This window comes from Varroa jacobsoni, unplaced genomic scaffold (assembly GCF_002532875.2).
Source record: "Varroa jacobsoni isolate VJ856 unplaced genomic scaffold, vjacob_1.0 scaffold_680, whole genome shotgun sequence".
In the NCBI taxonomy this organism is placed as follows: domain Eukaryota; kingdom Metazoa; phylum Arthropoda; class Arachnida; order Mesostigmata; family Varroidae; genus Varroa; species Varroa jacobsoni.
Window position 1 is genome coordinate 15,778 of NW_019213582.1, and position 20,780 is coordinate 36,557.

General features: G+C 39.2%; 1 protein-coding gene across 1 annotated transcript in view; it reads left to right on the forward strand.

Moving 5' to 3' along the window:
- Window positions 1-3,968: 3,968 nt before the first annotated feature.
- The window catches only part of LOC111262608 (SEC14-like protein 2), a 61,894-nt gene continuing 45,082 nt past the window's right edge, over window positions 3,969-20,780 (forward strand). Inside the window, exon 1 of the mRNA XM_022836987.2 lies at window positions 3,969-4,021. The gene's annotated coding sequence lies outside the window, so the exon portion shown is untranslated. The remainder of the gene's footprint in view (window positions 4,022-20,780) is intronic.

Below are 20,780 nucleotides of genomic sequence, written 5' to 3' on the forward strand. Positions count from 1 at the left end.
AGCTTGTGCTTGATGGCTTTACGAGCTTCCTTGTGTTGACTTTGCCATTAGACTCTCTGTCTCTAAGTAAGACTCTGCGAACGGAGGTAGGTCGGGTACGAATCACACCATATAGTTTTGGCACTCGTGCGAGTTTATTGCTTTCTTAACGTCTAATATATAACAAGCTGGCATGCCTAAGGTTGCCTTGACCTATTCAAAGTCAGCCCTAATGTTTCCCTGTTGATTATATGTGCAGTCAGTTTTACTTTTCATATTGCTTAATGCAGTCCGCTTTTTTACCGTAGTCCTACCTGGCGAGCTGTTTTGAAAGACGTTTCCAGAGTTTTATACTAGCCTTTTATGACCTCAGCGCTTATGCTGTTTTCACTACATATACGTACAATTGTATTGCCCGTCGTTACGACTATGCTCTCGATCAGATAATACGCCTCTGCCTAACTTTTCCAGTATGTTTCAGAAGCCGAAGCAATTTCTTGTAGTATCCCAGTAGTATTGGTCCTTAGAATGTGGTATCATTTCCATTTTCGGGACCCAACTCCATTCGCAAAAAATTCGTGGACAGCGCCGCGAGAAAACTCTTGCGTTGCTTAGCCTTTGAGGTGTATCATCAAGAGTAAATATAGGGTATGTATCTTATCTTTCTCTGACTTTGTTTGACGCGCGTTAACCTAACAAAATTCAAGTCCACGGCGATGTACGGCTGTATGTCTAGAAACTTATTCCGTTAAAATGTACACTTTTCGGAGGGCGCCGAGATCCTCGAGATTCTTTAGTTAGTTCATCATTGCTTCCGCAAGGGCTATCGGCATGGTGCGCGGTGACTGCTGGGTTGGTCTAGCCCTTTTAGCGACGTAGATTTTCACTGACTAGAGAAACTGATCTAGTCCCTCAAAGATGTATTCGTATTCGTTTTGAAGGTTGCCCAAACGGGAATTGCCTTATTCAATAACCGTGTTTCTTCTCGGTTGGGAAACAGAATGTGTTTTAGTCTCAGCCAGCCGTCCGTTGACGACAATGGTCCCTTGTCAATGACTTGGAAACTTACTGCTTGTTGTACATTGTCCGTGTTAGTGTTGACTCTCATTGAGCCTATGGTCGTCGATCCTGGCGAACGGTCAATGTACAGATCTTTCAGCTCGCTTTCCATGTTTCGACACATGTGAAATTACATAGTGTTACACCAGACGGAAGGGTTTGCTTTATGTCAACACGGAGCGCCACCTATAATTTGCTTCGGCTCCATTTTCAGTGTGTCAACCTCCGAGGCTGGCCAACGTCATGTTGTTCAGAGAGTTCTTCGATCTGGATTAGCGTGACAGCGTAATTTCGTTTAAGCTACAGCCTGCATAAATGGGTAAACTTATTTCTTCCTACATAGCTTACACATTTCATAATAGCTCTTTGTGTATGCGAGTTCCCACATTTTCAGCACCGTGTCTCCGCCACGTGCGTATCTTGTGGGTCGTGACCTAGATGGCGTCTTTCTTGATGTCTCCGTGCTCCGTTTAACCTCAGGATATACCTATGTCGCCTAGTGGTCGGGTGTCCCATTTTATTTGATTCTCCAAGCTATCGCCTTCGTCGACTGAAAAGCGCGACATCTTTGACTGGTTATCTTCATTGGAATGCTAGCTTATCTCGATCATATATAGAGCTGACACTTTCATAAGCTAAATTAATTCCGTTCGTTATCTATGGTTTTGTTAAGACGCTCACCTCCCTTATCATTACTTTTTATTACCTTTAATTTTACAAAGGTTAAGCATACCAATAATAACAACAAAGATATTGACTAATCAAATTGGATATACTCTCTCTCTCTCTCTCTCTCTCTCTCAATTGATCTTTGTAAAGTGATAATGGATAAAGCTGGATCTGTTTTTTCCAACGCTCAAACAAAGAACTCCCATAAAGACCAACCTTATAAATCAGGATTCAGATAATAGTAATAATATATTAATAGAAAAGTAAAACGTTTCATTGCAATGACGGTACGTTCTAGGCAGCATTATTAATGCCTGCATAATAATTACTGCAAGACAACAAAAGAACAGATAAACTATATAAATATTCCAAGTACACTTGACTAAAGTGATGGTTGCAAAATACACTGTGACCTTTATATAGAAAGTATTGTTTTTATCTGTATTTACTAATCATTTGATGTTCGCTATAATGGTACAACTAGTATTTATACTATAGCAGCCAAACGCACACTGCCCACCCTTTTTTCGTTCAAATATTTCACTTCTGAAAGTACCTACAATGGCGGTAGGACCTTTTATCATAAAGGCCTATGTCTCAGTTATAGAATCCAGAGCCTGAAGCGTATAAGTGACTTTGCATCTATCTAATAATAGTGCGGCCCGCAGCCATGCGCCGTTCTAAATAGGTACGGAAAGGATGGCTTATACTTCATTTAACTTCACTGCTATTTTGATAAACGTTAATAATAGCAAAAAATTTAAATGGCCATGTCATAATGTGATTAGCTTGTTAGCGTGGTATCTAAGGTGGCTCAGTCCTGTACAAGTTCATTTAAATGCAGGTAGTTATAGCAGGATCGAAGCTTTGAAGCCAGACATCATTTTCGAACGTTAAGCAAGGATCGCTATACACCTCTTGGTGGATAGACGCATAAAAGGTAAACTGAAAATTCACTAATTAACAAATTCATTTCGTCGTAACATAAGATTGTTTTTGTTCTATAAAAAAATGTTTTTTTATTCTCTTTCTTTTTTTTTATACATAAGCTAATATAATACGCGCTGGCACTACCGGTCGCCGCCCGAAATATTTCTGGAACCTCAAAATAACCTCCTTAAGTTTGTGCATTTTACCTAAGTTACTCGCAGTTCGATGATTACATTATTCAGACGCGTGGTTTTAGGGGTCAAAGTCTTAGTAAACACCTGTTTTGTGCTTTCGGCTACCAAATGAACTTTTATGGAAAAGTGTGTGGTGACAAAGTTCTTTGTCATTCCATACGCTTGCTAACGCAAACATCTTTTGAAATTATGCCTTACAGGATAGAAACAGTACAACAAAACGAAGACACTTTAAGGTCAGAAGTGCGGAAGCGAAATTGTCGAAGGAGACATGAACGAAACAAGAAGCAGGGTAGGACACTAAATAAAATAAGTGTGCGTCTATATGTGTATATGCATATGGTCGGCACTTTGTGGTTTTTAGAGGAGGTTTTGGGGCTTTTACACAACAAAAGCGTCAAGCAGGAAAGCTCACACAAAATCAGTTGTTTGGAGACTGATAGGACTTCGGGAAAAACCACGTGCAAGCGCTGGTTAAGGTGCACTCACGTAATGATATCACGGTTATTTTACAGTATTTCATGCCATTCCCATTCTATTGCTCACTACGGATGTTGATAGGGACGTTTGTAAATGATAAAAATGGCCAACGAAAAAGGCTAGGCGGATGCTGACTTAAAAATGAATGATTAATTCAGACTCAAATGTAACTTTATGACATTTCAACGGACGGATGAGATGGTGATGGTAAGAAAGGAAACACTGGGCCTATGTCAAGGCACGTGGATCTTTGAGTTCGGGTAAGAGCTGTATGTAGTGCGAGGTAGGTTTAAGCTGTAGTGGCCTTGAAAAAGACTGCAGCAGTCGTTGTCAAGGAGCTCTGAGGGAATGGGTAAAGCGTAATGGAGAAATTATGCGTACACTGGACGAAATGGCTTGTCGGACAAAGGGGAATTGAACGATCGTGGCGACCGTCCCGTGCTTTCCGCGCTGGTTTATGTTATAGTATGGCGGCTCCCGCGATGATGGCGGCAGCAGCCGCCACGATCACAACCCCGTAACCGTATCTCTCACTCGCTCTGAGGACCCTCTGAGATCCTTCGCCCTCGGTAGTTTACCCTTTCCCTGACGGATCCTCTGCAGCGTGTGGCAGTATGACGACTCCTATCGCCCAGCTTAGGCTATACTATTGTTAACTGTGTCACTTAAAACATTGTACATGGCCTTCCACACGACGTTTCTTACTCACGGTAAGCGTATTTGTCATACAAGCAGTGGCAATATGGCCAATGTACTATTTTGAATTGATCATAGTTTCTATTCTGGAACCTTATTGCTATATCTGTGAGTAATGCTTGTTAAAGACGACATAGAAACATCGAGAGTGCAGTTGCATGTCGGCAAAGGTATTGTCTTTCAACGCATTGAATTTTTCCTTAGTGAAAGTGTGCTTTACAATGAATTTCCTATAACGGTTCAAAAGGATAACAGCCATTTGATGCAGACTCCCGTATGGTTAGATTCGATGACCTCTGCCAACTTGATAACCCATTAGGTAGTAGTAAAGATAGTGAATTATTATCACTACGCAAAGCATCCCGAGCTTGGGGCAAAACTAAAAAATTCAACTCCGATGTATCTGCGTATAGAAGAAGTTTTTTTTTTCATGTTAGTTACTTAGTTAATTCTAATAAGTTTAATCGGTTTATAGGAGCGTCTTTTTACTACATGTAAATGATAACTTAAATAAGCCCAAAGGACGATCGATTCCACAGATTCATTTAAGGTCATTGTAGGACCATAACGTTATCTGAACTGTTCAATAACTACTTAGCAAGCTGTTTCTTGTAATAATCATCATCATGATATGCAAACGAGAAGCTATATATTATTGGGCATTATAAGTCCACTGAAATCACAACAATATTTTAAATCAGATAGTTCAAATAGGGAACGAGAAGCTCTCATGGTGGCACACAGCCGACCGATACGTTCTCTGGCGTACAGAAGACCTCAGGAAAACTTTATACGATCATGACTGCGGCAAAAATCGTAGGCCTTCATGAGAAATTCTCAAAAACAAACTATTGGTTCGTTCATATCCCGCTAGAGCCAGATATGAATAGAGTTAGGATGTACCGAATATTCTGTTCCGGCGTATGCTATAGTTCGTGCACCAGCGAGGCTGGAATGACTTATATATATATATATATATATATACGTATATGTGTATATGCGAATGGAAAGAACGATATACTATATAGAATTTTGTAGATATTAAGTGGAATTCATTCTGATGTGGTTCCGAAATGCAATCAGAATGGGATAGCAAGGGAGAGATTTAAACAGAGACGACATACGATGAAGCTGTTGCTTCTCGTATTCACGTTTAAGCGCGGACGCCACATTTGTCAGACCAACCATAACCTGTATCGATCTACTGAAGAAAACCATGGCTACATAGCAGAGTATTAGGAGAGTTGTTGTTTATCTACAACTGCATCATCATCTACTTGCATAGTGTTGTGAATAATTCAGGCTGAAAATACCCGCAGTTTACCTACCTAAAAGGACACATCTTAAGGATCATTAATTCAGTCATAATATATGTCTTTTTTTTTACTTTACGAAAGCGGCTTTAATATTTCGTGCGTTGTGACTTTGCACAATGTTCGAAAACTCAGTATATAAAGCTCGCTCAAAAAAAGGTATTGTCCTTAGGCTAAACTTATCCCAATGTTCGGTCCAAGCGTGTCAAAAGGAAAACGTCTATCCTATGTTAAGGATCCTGAAATGTCCCCTTGAATAATTATGTAATCAATGGATAAGATCGAGTATACTGGCAAAACAAATGAAAAAAATAGACAAACGACCCACATGATTTAGATTGAATGAAAAAAGGGAAAAACAGCACTACGGTAATGACAATGTTGCTATGCATACGTGTAAGGAGTAATGGTCTTTGAAGAAGATGACGGCAGCCAAGATACTGAAGATTAGTTTATGTCAAAGTGATGAATCCTTTTTCAGAGGAAACTTGAAAATAGCACGATACCACTGTAGGGAATTTCCAAACTTATTCGGGAAGATATATACTTCTTCACTTTTACTTGAGACGGTCACTCGAATTGTACCCTCGAAACAAGGGTTAATACTAAATGGGATGAAATGCACCTGCGAGACCCTTAAAAGAAGAAAAGGCTGTAAACACGATTCCCACGCGTATTTTTTTCCAAATTGGAAACTTTCCGCATACGTGAAGAATAATTCCAGAGGAAAACTAGCGCATTGTCAGGCATAAGAGGGCACTTGCTGCAGATCAATCAACTTAACCGATCTAGAACTTCCGGGGTCACCGGATACTGCCCATTCCCTTCTCGAAGCTCTGAACTTTTGACTTTCAAATTCTAACTAATGAAATAGCTCGTACTGGGAGTACAGCACAACGTTTCATAAAACTATAGAATATAATTTTATTATGCATAATAAACTTTCGACAATCCTCTACATTTATAAGTAGAGCTGTTGAAGAGTTACTGAGGGTTTTAATGTGGTTTGAATGATGCTGAGATTCTACAATGCCAATGGATGTGCTGATACTGATAAAATGTTTTTATTTCGACTTAAGATAGAGTGTCTAATAAATGGTTATATTTAACAATTTTATGACGATAAATACCCAGATGCTGCCAGATTCCACAAAAAACACGATGCTATCGATAGCCAAAAATGACCCGAAAATGGTTCTATCGCTTTTATCCCGGAAATAATTGCGAAATTGAGTTACTACAGAGAACTAAACATTTATTACAAGTTATAAAGATCTTGAAGAGAGGTGATCACGAAAAAAAATATTAGTGATGAGGTGGCACAAAAATTGACGCAAAAGAGTTTACCTGATCGCATCTTTACCTGCAAAATTCTATAGAAACACAATGAACTAGAGACATTTTTAAAGCGGTCGATCACGTGTGGATCATATACAACAACAATATGTAAATAAGGAAATAAAAAAATGTGCCTCTCAATCGACGGCAAAGCCCATCCTGACGCCAAAGAAAATGCTGCAATGCGTTTGGAGCGCCTGAAACCAAATTTGCGTTGTTGTTGCCTGGCAAAGTAATTTATTCAGACGACCAACAACGCTGCAACAAGTCAGTGAAAAGGTTTGACCGAAACTCGTGAGCGTAGAAGGCTTTATTTTCCACCATGGCAATACATACGCTTTTTTGGAACTTGGGTGGAAATTTTAATGCATCCGCCTAGATCTTGCACCAACGGACCATGATCTGCTATATGGGTTTATGCAGAACTTCTTTAATAGTGTTAATTTAGTTTCAATAAAGGGATGAAAAAATCATTTGTCATAGATCTTTCCCCCCAAAAACCACAAGAAATTCTGTGGTAATAGGATTATGGTCTTATCAAAAGATGACTAAAAATTATCGATCAAGACAGTGCATATTCTTATTTTGAAGTAATTTCAACTTCAAATGATTTCTAATATAATATGTGTTAGAGTATTTTCCTTTATGTTCTGTTTCGTCGCAGAACTCTGAGAGCGTCTGAACAGCCATGCATCTGCCACTGGTGTTCCCATACGTAATTTTTCCACCTATGACTTCTTGAAGTAAATCGGCCAATAGTGGAGCTTTCTTGCCCATCAGTTGGCCTTTTTAAGGCATGAGAAGCTCTGTAATCACACGGATTTAAACCAGCTTAAGACTAACGTTGCCCGTTCCTTTGCTCAATTCTGGAAATAATTAAGGTATGGCGTTGTTATCAAACAACCAGACAATGTGCCTTCAGTTGAAACTCGAGATGGCCGGCTGTGTTTAGCATTTCATTTTCGGCCAGTGCCTCACAGTAGGAGATGCCCCTGATGTTCAAGTTGCAAGTACTACAATTACCCTGCGTTCGAACCAACTTGACATTGTCATCGAACCAGATTTTTTCCAGGGCGATGTCATTTCTCGTCGGGTTGTTCTTTTACTGGTGTTAAAGATCGAGCCGGACCTCATTTATGCCGACGCTATGCCCCAGGCAGTTATTTTTTGTTTAGTAAATTTTAGCGAATTCCACGTTTAACATACCACACGCATTTCCAACTAATCGGGAGTCAATTCACGAGGGGCTCATTTTCTACTCAGTTTTCGCATTGGCTTATTGTTACACGTTGCATGTGGAATACCGGTTTTGGCTGATAGAGCCTTTAGACTACAAGCTCTGCTTCTGTGAAAAGCCTATTTGATTGCGGCAATGCGTTCTTCTCCTTCTGATCCCAATATCCACCATCCACGCACTGTGCTTTCGCATAAAGCCTCCTTACCTAATATCTACCGATTTTCGATTTTTCTTTTCGATGAAGCGCTGTGATCTTCGAGGTGTACAAACTTGACGACTAGGAATTGATTTTACAAACTAGAAAGTATTCCTCCTGCTGAGGTAAACTTAACCGGCTCACCTACAAATCTCTAGAATACTGCTATATCCGCTAGCTAAATTTCGTGTGCTAACGGCATGTCGTTCAAGTGTTATTCAATTTCGGAGTCCGCCAAATTTTATTAGATATATAACCCCACCGGGGGGGGGGGAGGGTATAGGTGCGAGATGGGCCTGCGTGGGCCACTAATAATTCCGAGTCACAAAGCCAATCATTTAACAAAATTAAAGAGAAAGTAGTTTTCTCCCTAAAAAGAATTTAGGGTATATTTCGTAACCATCTATTTGTCAAGTTAGACAATAGAATTATTATGATTTATCAACTATAAATCCATGATGTTTTCCTACGCAGTGCGACGACGGCTTTTGGATAGTCCAGGTACTGAGTTTGATTTTTTTTTCGAGAAACGGAAAGGAACAGTGAGAGTGTATGCACGGTTCTCTAAATTCGACCTGACCAGGTTGAAGCCCATATGACTACAGTTGTTTTATATGATTCTGGTGTTATTATCCGTTCATAAATTCTGATTTGTGCTTATTTTGTCCAAATGATGCGTCGTGCCAATAAACTTAGTAAAAATTTCTTCTAAAAACAACCACGTGTGATATCGTTCATAATATGTGGCACAATATGTGCAAAAGCGTGGCGCCTTATCTTGACACATATATATATATATATATATATTCCCTCTTAGCTGGGTTGTATTCTCAGGTCATTTGCGCCTTTCATTTTTTTCTGTAAAATTCGCATCGGTTATAGATGCGCAAAATGCAGCGGCTCATATAGCCGCATCTTATACTGGCCCATATAGCCCCTAAGATGATCATGTACTGTAATTCAATGGAGTTAGCTTTATAATATGTAGAAGCTGTTATCTATAAGCTAAGCTACGTATACGGCTAGGTTAAGTGTTTGTTTACTAGGATTTGTTTCTGTATGAGGGAATTTTCAAGCGATTGAACTGGCAGCAAACGCAATTATCGGTAACCAGATTGACTAGATAACAAATTTCGCTCATCAGTTAATTTAGGCATTGTTATAGGGATGATGAAAAGGGGTTTTGCATGATAACCATTGGCATCTCAGAATAGAGTAATTGGCAGCGAACCTTATTCGGAAACAGGGTGGGCATCTAAACTGGGTCGAAATTCGGAAAGCTGTTGGTCATAATGACGATACGTTTATTCTCTATAATAGTCCTAGAGAGGTTCTTCAGTGGGACAAAGCAGCAATGGTGAAAGACATGTCCGGAATTTAAGCTAAGATCTATTATTATCCAATGTCTTACTGTTGGTCGAAGCGTCAATCAGAAAATAAACTTTTTGGGTTACGCCAAGTCGATACTGTACCGCGTAGCAAATAACGCATTTCTAAAAGAAGTGAAGGCATGTCCCAGCGCAGAAGTACAATAGGAGATCCGCGACAGAAATAAATCTTGAGACTCACTCGATACTACATGTTGCTCGGTTCTTCCAGCGTTAGACCATTCTTGATCTTTCTTTGACGAGAACGTGTCGCTGATAGACAAACGAATGACTCGTTTTCATTCTAGGGAACGTAGTCGATTCTGGGTAGGAGCAGATTTTCGGCCAAAGTTCATGTTTTAACATCACATTACTACACTTCTACCCAGAAAAACACACGCATCATTAAATAGGTATATCTGCTTGCTCTCCAATCGGGGACAGCTGAAGCGTTTGCAGAAGACCACATGTATTCCAACAAAACGGCGCGTCGGCTTTGACTAGCCGATCAGGACAGATCTGGCTGCTTAAGTATGTTTTGGAATGAGCATAGATGGACACTGAACAGCCCGGATCTGAATTTAAACGATTCCCGTGTGCGAAGGGTTATTCAGTAAGTGTCTAACAAATATCGACATAACGATGTCGATCCGTTCGCATGTGCTCCTATGAACCCCTGTACTTGTAGAGTTGCAAAGGGAGCACTTATTAGTTAGTTAAATTAGTAGTAATAGTCCGTAGACGGTTCGAGTCCCGAACGGAACTATAATGAATAGTGGTTATATCGACCAAGCGAGACCATCGGAAATGGCATCTCTAATAGACATACAAACAATTTTTCCTAAAATATCTGCTTCTGTTTCTTCTAGGCATAACCTTGGAAAAAAGGTAGTTTCCAACTTAAGTGCTCCACTGGGCCTTTATACGATGCTACTCACTCGTTCTAGCCTCGTACATTGCATTTCATAACGGGATAGGACAGGTACTACAAGATATTCATTTTGCTTCTGTTGAAGTAGCAGAAGCTCTACAAATTACTGTAATAAAGAGCGAATTCAATTGTATAACACAGGAGCACCGCAATACTACGCCAAGGCCTAGCGTAGGCCTAAAACGTAATATTTACAGCAGAGATTATGGTGGTCATGATACCAGAATGACGCAGTTGATAGTAGTTGTCTATAAGCATATGCTACCGCCATTGCTATCCATAATTATAATAGTAATTTTATAATAATGATCTGTACAAATGTTCAATATCGTAGGAATTCACCAAGGCTGTAATCCATCAGTGGCTTGCTAGCGATATGTGGGCTGGGCTTGACTTGACAAAAGTCAAACCCACTATTCGTGGATCCAAGTTAGATCGACGAAGATAGATGAAGCATTTGGGTTTATACATAGACAATATACACGTGGTAGCAGTTTGTGACAGCTGTGTGAAGGACAATGAGACCTTGGAGAGATCGGTTCTCTGACCACTGTCGGCTATTTTGTGAAACGTTTTTGGCACGATAAAGGGATGGTGATAAAACAGTACGTTAGAGTATCTCTGAAAAATCTCTAAAAATCCCTAAAAAAAAAAACAAACAAACAGGCTCCCCATAAGATACGACAAGAAAAGAAGTCTCCATTTTCTTAGCAAGGTGTTGTTGCCGCGATGTCAGCATAGCTGGATGCTCATACGGCAAAAAGCATCAGTCTTGTTCCCCGCCCATCAGAACGCCGGAGTTTATTTCCCCTTTCATAAAAACTGTTTTGGCGTTCGTACACGAGTACTACCCGAAATAGAACTTCTTGTGTTGAAAAATAGCACAAGATAACAGCCTGCCATTGTTTTGTCAGCGTATGTAAACAAATATATGTGCAACGAAATTTAAGCAATTTCTTTTCAGACACACTTGATTTTGATACAATATGAAGACTAGACAGTTTGACCTTAGTATCGTTACCAAGAGCCGGGTAAAAATCGTGTAGGAGACGAAAATTCGAGTAACAATTCTAGCAGATGACCTCCGCCTTTGCAGATATATTAGTTTGTAAGTACTCATTAAAAAGCTAATCAAACTCTTTGAAAAATAACCAGTGATAAACTTTAAATCATGGATAATACCCTCAGCCGCAAGTTAGGCGTAGTACCAACACAAAAAGTAGTGCCTCGAAGTTTATATGGTTTTCTCAATATATGATGATTGCGATAGTAAAAATCTCCGAAATAAGATCATCAGTAATTGTAAATATAAAAAATGTTCAGAGAACCTCAGATTGCCAGAAAAACCACTGTCGTTAATATCCAATTATGTACGATCACCTACAATCGATGATGTTCCATTTGCTACACATTAGATAAAGCTGTGAAACTTTTCTAGATAAATATAAAATGCATAGGTAATCATGAATCAATGAATAATTAACGTTCGTTAAACGTAAGATAGGACCACCACAGCTTGAGATGCTAGCTTTTAAACTGAAAAAAAAAATTGTCTAGGAATCTGGCAGCTCATGATCTTTGACTATATTGTGTAGTGATTTTGCCTGTTGTAAATGAGCAAAAAATCCTCATTTGTTGCCTTTCTGACTAAAAACTCTTTCTTAATCACCTATTTGATTTTCTTGATTGCAAAGATTGGGATGTGGACGAACCCATATTATGTTTTTAAAACAGTAGCTTCTAGAAACCGCAACGCAAAACACAAGGAACGTTGGTCGAGATCCAGTACGTCTTCCACTGATTCGTCACAAATAATCGTAATTTAAATGAAACTCAGATAGGGACTAACGCCCCATGTACGCAAGCGTACGACAAACATTCTGGTCAAAAGTTTCCCAATGGCCAACCGGCCGTCCAGGGCTATACTGCACGTGCTGCTAGAAATCATACTGCACGCACCATGGGCGTGTTTGAATCCAAATGAATTTATTGTCCTTATACGATATTTAAATCATCAAACGGTCTAGGCATAATTTACGATACAGGAAAGACTGCCCATTTCAATTATTATCCCGTCCCGCCCCCCTTTCCGCAGTGCCGGCCACGCATCTACTAAAAATAAGTATGAGGGGCCAAAGCAATGTCGTTGGGCAGATGACCGCCATCGATGGGTTTCACTGAGATGGGCCGGAACCTTAACCAGTACATTTTTTCTCTTCATATGAACTATGTAGGATGGGACGATTTTCCGGACAAAAGCTGAAGAAGTCGGCTATGTCCTGCAGCTATTCATTGTATAGGCATTTTTGCGTTGAGTGGATGCCCAAACGGCCTAGAAGCGTACAGAAGGACGAAGGGAACGACTAGGTCATCACCAACAATTCTAGGCGGATGATAGCAACAATAAGTTCGTACAGACAATAGCGTCAATTTTTTTTTTACTTTACAATAGGACCTTGTGTAGCACGGCCTGTCGTCGCCTGAAATCTATTGTTGTGTTGCTTCTTTGCCCTTCCACTTTCCGTCACTAATCTGTACAGCGATGGATTCGACTTTAGAAAAAGCAGCACTCATGCATGTTCGGTATAATATTATGGGCAGAGGGCTAATTCGTCTACATCGGCTGTGTTCCAGTGAGCTGGCTGCTCGGGGCAATTCGCCCTCTGCGTTTTCCTGTAACACAGCCATAAGATTAAGACTCAAACATAAGAATCCCCCATTGCAATAAATTCTTTCTATCGAAGTCCTTTCAAACATGTATTTATCGCATTATAGATTAGCATGTCCAGGAGAAAGGCTCTACTAACTAGCTGGAGATCAAATAATTACACTATTGAAGCCGTCAGATTTAAAATTTGTTAACTGACCGTCCATCGCAGTGTATATAATAATACCAGCTTGCGTGCCAAGTAATATGTAGCGTTTGTGTATACTTGTGCTTATAAATGTAAACCTAGACTGACTGTTATGTCAAATAAACTGAACGGCTGGTTACCACCAAAGTATGCCTTGCGCTGGACGGAAATGCTACGGTGGAATAAGACGATATTGTACTAAACCCATTCAATAATTCGATTAGCTACGGTGGAGCTGAATTACTGGATATTGGCAGTACTTAAAAGTTAAATAGTACACCTGTATATCGCGTCAATTCCTGACATTACGATTTTACTCCTACTACTACCACCGTGTAACTTGGGCGGCTGACTCCACTGGTCAGTTCGGCCTGTTTAAACTGTGCCGCTTATTCATCTTATAACGGCTCCGTGTATAACATTAAAATAGGTACTCTTTTTTAAGTTATTTTTCCTTTTGGTAGAGAAGTGCCGGCAGGAGCTAAAAACCAATAAATCAACTCCCCCGAAAAATCCCAGACTTCTTATTAATGGGTCTTTCGTCCAATGTTTATTGTCTGCAAAGCTCGACAGGTGTATGGTCCAACAAAATCTTCTGGTGGAAATATCGGACCCGTTGCCAAAAAGAAATCTGTTATTTCGTTTCAATTTTTATTGAATGAACTATGTGTTAAATAAGGTTAATGTTGTTCTGGTGATTTAGGGTATTGCCATAATCTGGTTGAAGTTAGCAAACACTCATATATCCTATCTACTGTACTATTGAAACTGGGTTCATCTGTTTGTTTGTCCTTCCAGCCCAGGAAGTAACTGCGCTGAGCTAGTTTGTTTAGTGTTTCATCCTGAGATAAGCTACGCGTGAGGTGGATTAGATGAATACTTTCTCATAAGGGAAATTTCACTTTCTTATAGAGCTTAATGTTAATTCGGTTAAGTTAATTATGGGCGTATGAATTGATTGGGTAACTATTTTTTGACGGGAAGTAACTTCGCTTACCGATTGGTGGATGTAATTCTACTACGGTTGATTTGCAATGTGCTTAATAAAGTATGAACCATCTTGGCAGGTAGTTCATATTTGTCAATCGGATGCTAACTTTTCCTCGTGTCCTCATTCATTGAAATGAGGAAACAGGATAAGTAAAAACAAGTGCTTCGGATTACAACAACGTTCCACCGGGAACAGCTATAGAAGGGTACGGGGTCTAAGTTTGATAAGGTCATGAGCCGCGTACACGGCCAAAGGTAACTTTGCATACACAAATTAACTCAATCAACTTTATTCGAACTTGACAACATTAAACTCAAGTTATTACCTTAAAGAATAAATTACAATGTAGCAACAAACTTGTCAGGATACTTTTCTTAACCATTAAAACAAAGAAATAAAATAAGTGCACCAGGTTAATGGGGGGGGGGGGGGGCTACCTAGATTCTCAATCGGATGCCCTTAATAAATGGGCTCGTTAATGCAGTCTTCCAAAGTTCTTTAATTATATTATTTTATATATATTAAACTCAGATAGGTTATAAACGTAACGTTACTACTATTATTAGTCAACGGGGGCAAAAAAGCACTCCCACCTGCAAAGGCTTCTTATCACTGTGCACCGTCACATTAATCATCTGCAGAAACTATTCGGTAACCGTCGCTCGAGCCGTGAGCATAAGGGAACGCCAAAGGCTATTTTGCAAGTATTAGCAATTAAAGTATCGCCGGAAAATGCAGCACGTTATGTTGAAATTATATTGGATTGTTAAGGTAACGCGACAGAAGACGGATTGTGATTGCAATTTCTATGGATGCAATAGAGCGACGTGCAGTAGAAGCACGATTTGTTCCTGCTACAAACGGATATTATACGTGCGCATAACGCACCAGTGTAGAAACAACAAGTGATCCATATAGTCCGAGATAACGGTGGCTAATCTTTTTATCTAACATATATTCAGAGAGCCAAGCTAGAGGCCCAAACAGCCGATGAGAGTCACTTTAAATCTTCAGATCTTCCTGTTAAACATGAATCCGAAATTCTTATAAAACGCCAGTCAAATAGATCTACTAAATAACAAATAGATTGTTGGAGCATTAAGTAATCGATGAAACGAGAAAAGTGAAAAGCGTAATCTCTGATTCTCATCAGTCCAAGGGATCTGGAAATACTGTTTCTAGTTATTTTTTAAGTAGACATATTATTTTCTCGGCATCAGGTATATCATCTTTATTTTTAATTCGCCGGTCTGAATAAGCAAGAGAAAAACTCGACGTAGTCACGATCGATTTTTTTCAATGTCTTCTCATAATCGTCCTAGTTGTTTAATAGTTGAGATCGGAATCAGTCGTTTTACGAGACGGTAACAGCCACAACCCCAAACAGTACGTTATTCCAAATGCACCAAACACGAAGCCCCAGCATCCGAGGCGTCAATTCGGAAACGTCGCAAGACATATTCATTCATTTTTTTTTTTTTTTTACATATTATTATCGTACGTTTTCCATACCCGGGATTAACCACTCTACAAACGGTTCGATTTACCAGCATTTCTATTGAGCTTTGCCAAGTTTATTTTTGTAATCAGCTTTCTTGATATGCTTTACGACTGATGACTGATGTCTACTTCCTTGACAATGATGTCATGGCAATATGTCGATTTTGCCTAACTTCCATCGTAAAAAGTCGATATTTTCACCAATGTAATTGACTAACCGCTATGAGCAACGTTTTTCACGTGAAAATTTTTAGGGAAAAACGACAGAACCATTGTCGAGATTAGCACAACGTTTCTCTCGGAAGCTCGAACAGCATGTATGCTTTTATCATGTTAAAACTGGATAATATAAAGAGTTCTGACATATTAAAGGCCCTCTATTTTATGTCCAAGTCCACGAAGTATTTCCATCATGTCTCAGCTTTTAAATGACATCAAGGCCAGTTTGAAAATATATAACTTTAAGTTCATCTAGGTATGAAAATGGTCAATACGTTTTTTATTACAACCCAATTTAATTGTTCGACCTGGCTGCTAAGCCACAGTCGAAGGGTACACGCATGCGCAACGTGACTCTGCGGTCACGTTACAACGAAAGGCAATAATACACAATGCCAAACAGGTTATTGATTCAAAAAGATGGTTTCTTCTTTTCGAAATTATCATGGCGGGCAAACGTAATTACATAACGCCTAAACGGAGTCCATACTTACCTAAGCTTTTTCTTACTATTCCTTTTCGTGATACCCTTATCATCGTCTCCGTACGTTTGATGTACTTTTCTTTGTCATACATAAGCGGTACTCGTAACATAATCGCTTCGGTACAGGTATCACAGCCAAGGCCTAAAGGTATCGTCGAGCCGAATTGTGGAATATTGATAGAGAGTGTTGATGTTCCTTTTTACAGCAGCTTAGCCCTCAGGGGGCTTAACACCCCTAAGAAAGTAGATCTATGAGGAAATCAGGGGGTATTTGTATATTATTTGTAGCGAACTCTTATTTAAGCGTACACTATGCTTTGCCACAAATGTGCACTGCTTTCCTCGATAATAATGATATTTTTATATTGGAGAAATTTCGAATAACAGCCATCATGCTGGAAACAATGCATGATTTTACATCAGTCAATTTATTTTTTGACTGAGATAAGCATCAGGTTAATCCGGTTAGGTTCCGATCACTACCTAACCTGTCGCTTGAGAGCTTTGTTAATTACTGTTACAGACATGATCTAGTTGGCGATGCTTTACTTCAATAGCTAAAATCATCTTGTTGATCTCGATGAGTCTTGTTACTTTTAGATGTTGATGGTTGGTAATTGCGCAATTTGATTCCATCAACGATGCCCAGCCAGGTCTTATGGAGAAGGGAAAGGCGAAAGCATGTAATAAATTATAAGGGCAACTTAAAGCATCATCAATTTCAAGTAGCTCAGCGCGATTAAAGCTTTATTTTTATACCCTAGCTTATGCAGAAACCAAACAACTTGACACACTCAGTGGTTCGACTACGGGGCTACTAGTATATACGGATGTTTCTTTACTGGTTATGCTATCTACAATAGGCTACTATTTACGAGATTCTTATTTTACGGGTGCCATATTGATACCAGTTTTGGTTCAGCTGGCTGATCTTTTATAAACTATTTGATTGTTTAAGATAGTTCGGCTTTTCACGCACTAGTACTGAATTTAGCAATGATTTGGGGTGTCTGTCTATTTTAAAGATGAACAAATTTTTCATCTTTAGAATCGACGAATTGATATACTTTGGGCTATACGACCTATAAGCGATTCCAAACTAGGTATTCGATCTCATTTCGCAACTCTCTGAACCGTAACTTATAAGCTAATTGCGTAAGTTGGATCCGAACGTAAAGATGCAGTTCGAGGTCGGGCAAATCGATCATTTGGTCTCGAACACGGCCCAAGTGACCGCTCAATTAAATGGTTAATACTTGTACTGTGCTCGTGAGGCCCCAAACGGCCCTGGTCATTCAGATCAACACGGACGAAACTAAAATTGGGCAGATTATATATAACGACTACGGCTTAGTGCGGTATCAGGAGAATACTCTGAATGCGCAATAGATCTAAAACAACCCACCTTACTGATGGTAGCGAAACGAGAAGAGGAGATACAGGGAAAGCGACGAGCTTGACACATCTCATTAATAGGCGGATAGTACAAAATACATATATTGCTTATTTATTGTAAAAGTTAGGCGTTTAGTACTAGGATTATACGTATACCTGAAATTAAATTTGTTCTTCGAGACTACGATACACCGATGCAATTGACAAACAAAAACGTCCTATGAACGGGCCAGATACTTCCAATAAGAATGCGGTCAGCTGGAAGAAAATAGCAGCTGTGATTTCTTTAAATTTGTCCTGATATGTGTGGTCGGTTTTAGATTGATGGTATAACAGTGGTGTTTCCCTTTAGCACAGGCCTACAACAAAGTGGGTTGCTGAGCTACGAATAAGCTAGAGACTGGGTGGGATTTTGTATTGCAACGTAATGATTATTAATCGCTCTGTTTTTACCAACTGAGAGGAGATCTCGTCGTTCTCAACTTCATCTCAATAACCCAGTTTCTCTTGATATCAACAGCGTCCTTTTTTCTATAGCTATGCGGTCCCTCCGGAGACGGTACCTCCGGTACCCGCCCATCTATTTATTTGTACTAAAAAAGTCGTCTGAAAGGGAAACATTTTTGAATCGTCAAGATTCAGTCCAACCAATATTGTGCTCTGTTTTATTAAGCGGGATATTATTTAAGAATTAAGCAGGACGGCGAGCTTTCTTCCGCGTCTGTCTTTCGTAGCATAGTTTGACTGATTTTGTTCGTTTAAAATTACCCCAAGCCCAACGTAAGATGTATTTTATTTATAGTGCCCATCGAAACCGTTATCCACTGGCGACTGTTTTATGAATCTGCTCTCATCCCAACGGATTTGATGCACACTACATAGACTATATCAACCGCTTTAACTTCCCATTTACTAATATGTATGTAAAATTAAATGAAAAAAAAGTTCAAGAAGTAGGCTTTTATCTCATTACTGCACATGGAGAACACATTCGGTTTGTTCCCTCTTCACACCGAAATGGCATTTTAGGTATAAACAAAAAAAAACATAAATACCATTGTTACCTAGTTTATCGAGATCTGTCTATTGCAACACATTGTTTTCTACTTCGCTAAGCTTATATCCTTCAAACGGCATCCTTGATTTCAAAACCAGATGTGTGTATAAAAACACATATATAGCTTGATTCAGCTCGGCGAAAGCTTTCAATTGGCGCCAAGGAGTACATTTTATCCTATATCGACCTCCATGTAAATATTTAACTGCTCGTGTAATATATTTTTCTATAAAATCTCATTAAAATGTAGTTCACGTCAGCCCCCGTAATTTTCACACAAACATGTATAAGAGATTTCAAATAGAAACGAATTTTTAAAGCGGACCCTATAGTCAGACAAACACAACTAGCGAAAAAATTCCGCTTTATACTTATTTAAAAATTAGTTAGAGCTTATACTTATCCCGTTGGTATTAAGTTCCGCCAGTTCCGAAGTCTCATTGCAGCCCTTTGCTTAGAGTAATCCTATTTGTTTAAATCAGTCAATATTTATTCCGTCCCGATCACCCCACCACACGTATTACCGAAACATTTTAAAAATCCTGCCATTACACTGCGATTACCCCAACAGTCTGTTGTAATTTGTGCAGTGCTTTTTCAAATATTACCATTAAAACTCTATTGTCTCGTTGCAACACGGTTGTTGGAAGGATAACATTTTTATCTAATCGGTTTCTCCGTTGAGGTCATTGACTCAGTCTGTTTGGTGCAGTAACACCGTTACCCTGTTCCAACAGTGACAAGACCTTTCGGAAATATCTACTTTTCCACTAGGACATCCGAGCAGCGTCTTTATCCTGTTGCAATTAATCCACTGATAGGTTGAACCTATCCTGCTCGCTTAAAAAATAACTAACCTCAACTTCAAAACTGCCAATGTTAGATGGGTAAAATTAATCTAACCCAGATTTTTTGTCCCTCCATAGGTGGGTTTGCTCTCCGAGTAGAATAGTGCTATAACTTCAATACTACTTCCATTTCGATTAACTCTAGCATTTGAAAAAAAGGTGTTCATTCATTGCAGAACATCAAATAATTATATAATGTTATTAATAACGAAGTATTTCGGCAAAAACACCACCTTACGACAAAGTCGCATAAATATCGAAAACTTCTACCTAAATTCAGTGTTACCACTGATTTGTAGCGCTCGAAAAGGTTGCAAATTGTCAAACAAAACGCTAAAAAATGGTTAGCGTACCCAAATCAACACTGCGTTCTATCTTTAGCTTTACTATCTAGCGAAGAAAAAACACAGCAATAAAGGAATCCGTCGTCCAATTAGTTACATTTTCCGTGTAGATCTTCCCTGGAGGGAGCTCTAGCAATAGAAGAGAATAATTCTAATTTGTATCTTCTGAAAAGTCGTTTTTTTTTTTTTATTTGAGAGGATTTAAAGGTTTAGTCATATAAGCCGGACGATTCTGCCAGCTTTGCTTGGCGCTTGTTTTATCTTTCACTTATTTACCTAATCTGATTCGTTTACCTAGGCTAACAAAAACCACAGGTTGTAATGCGTATTAACAGTAATCCTGTTGAAATTCCTTTTTCGCCTAACCTATTATCTTTCTGTAGTTATTGTATCAGGTTGTTTCAGTTGAATGTTTGCCAGAAGGCTAAGCCAAGGCCATGGATTTATCTAGCTCGTGATAAATTGGCTTTTGATACGTTTCGATAACGTGGTAACGAGGCCTATTTCGTTAGGGCTGATCGATTCCGCTTCCAAGATGCGCGAGACTAGGACTGGCCGTCGGCCAACTTTTAATTGTGGTTGCGATCAATAGAGTCAGCTACCTTACTGATTTTTTTCTCAAGGCAAAACGAAAGCTTGTCATCTTTTTTTTGTGTATTACATCGATTAAATGTTAGTAATTATCTTAGGTATATATA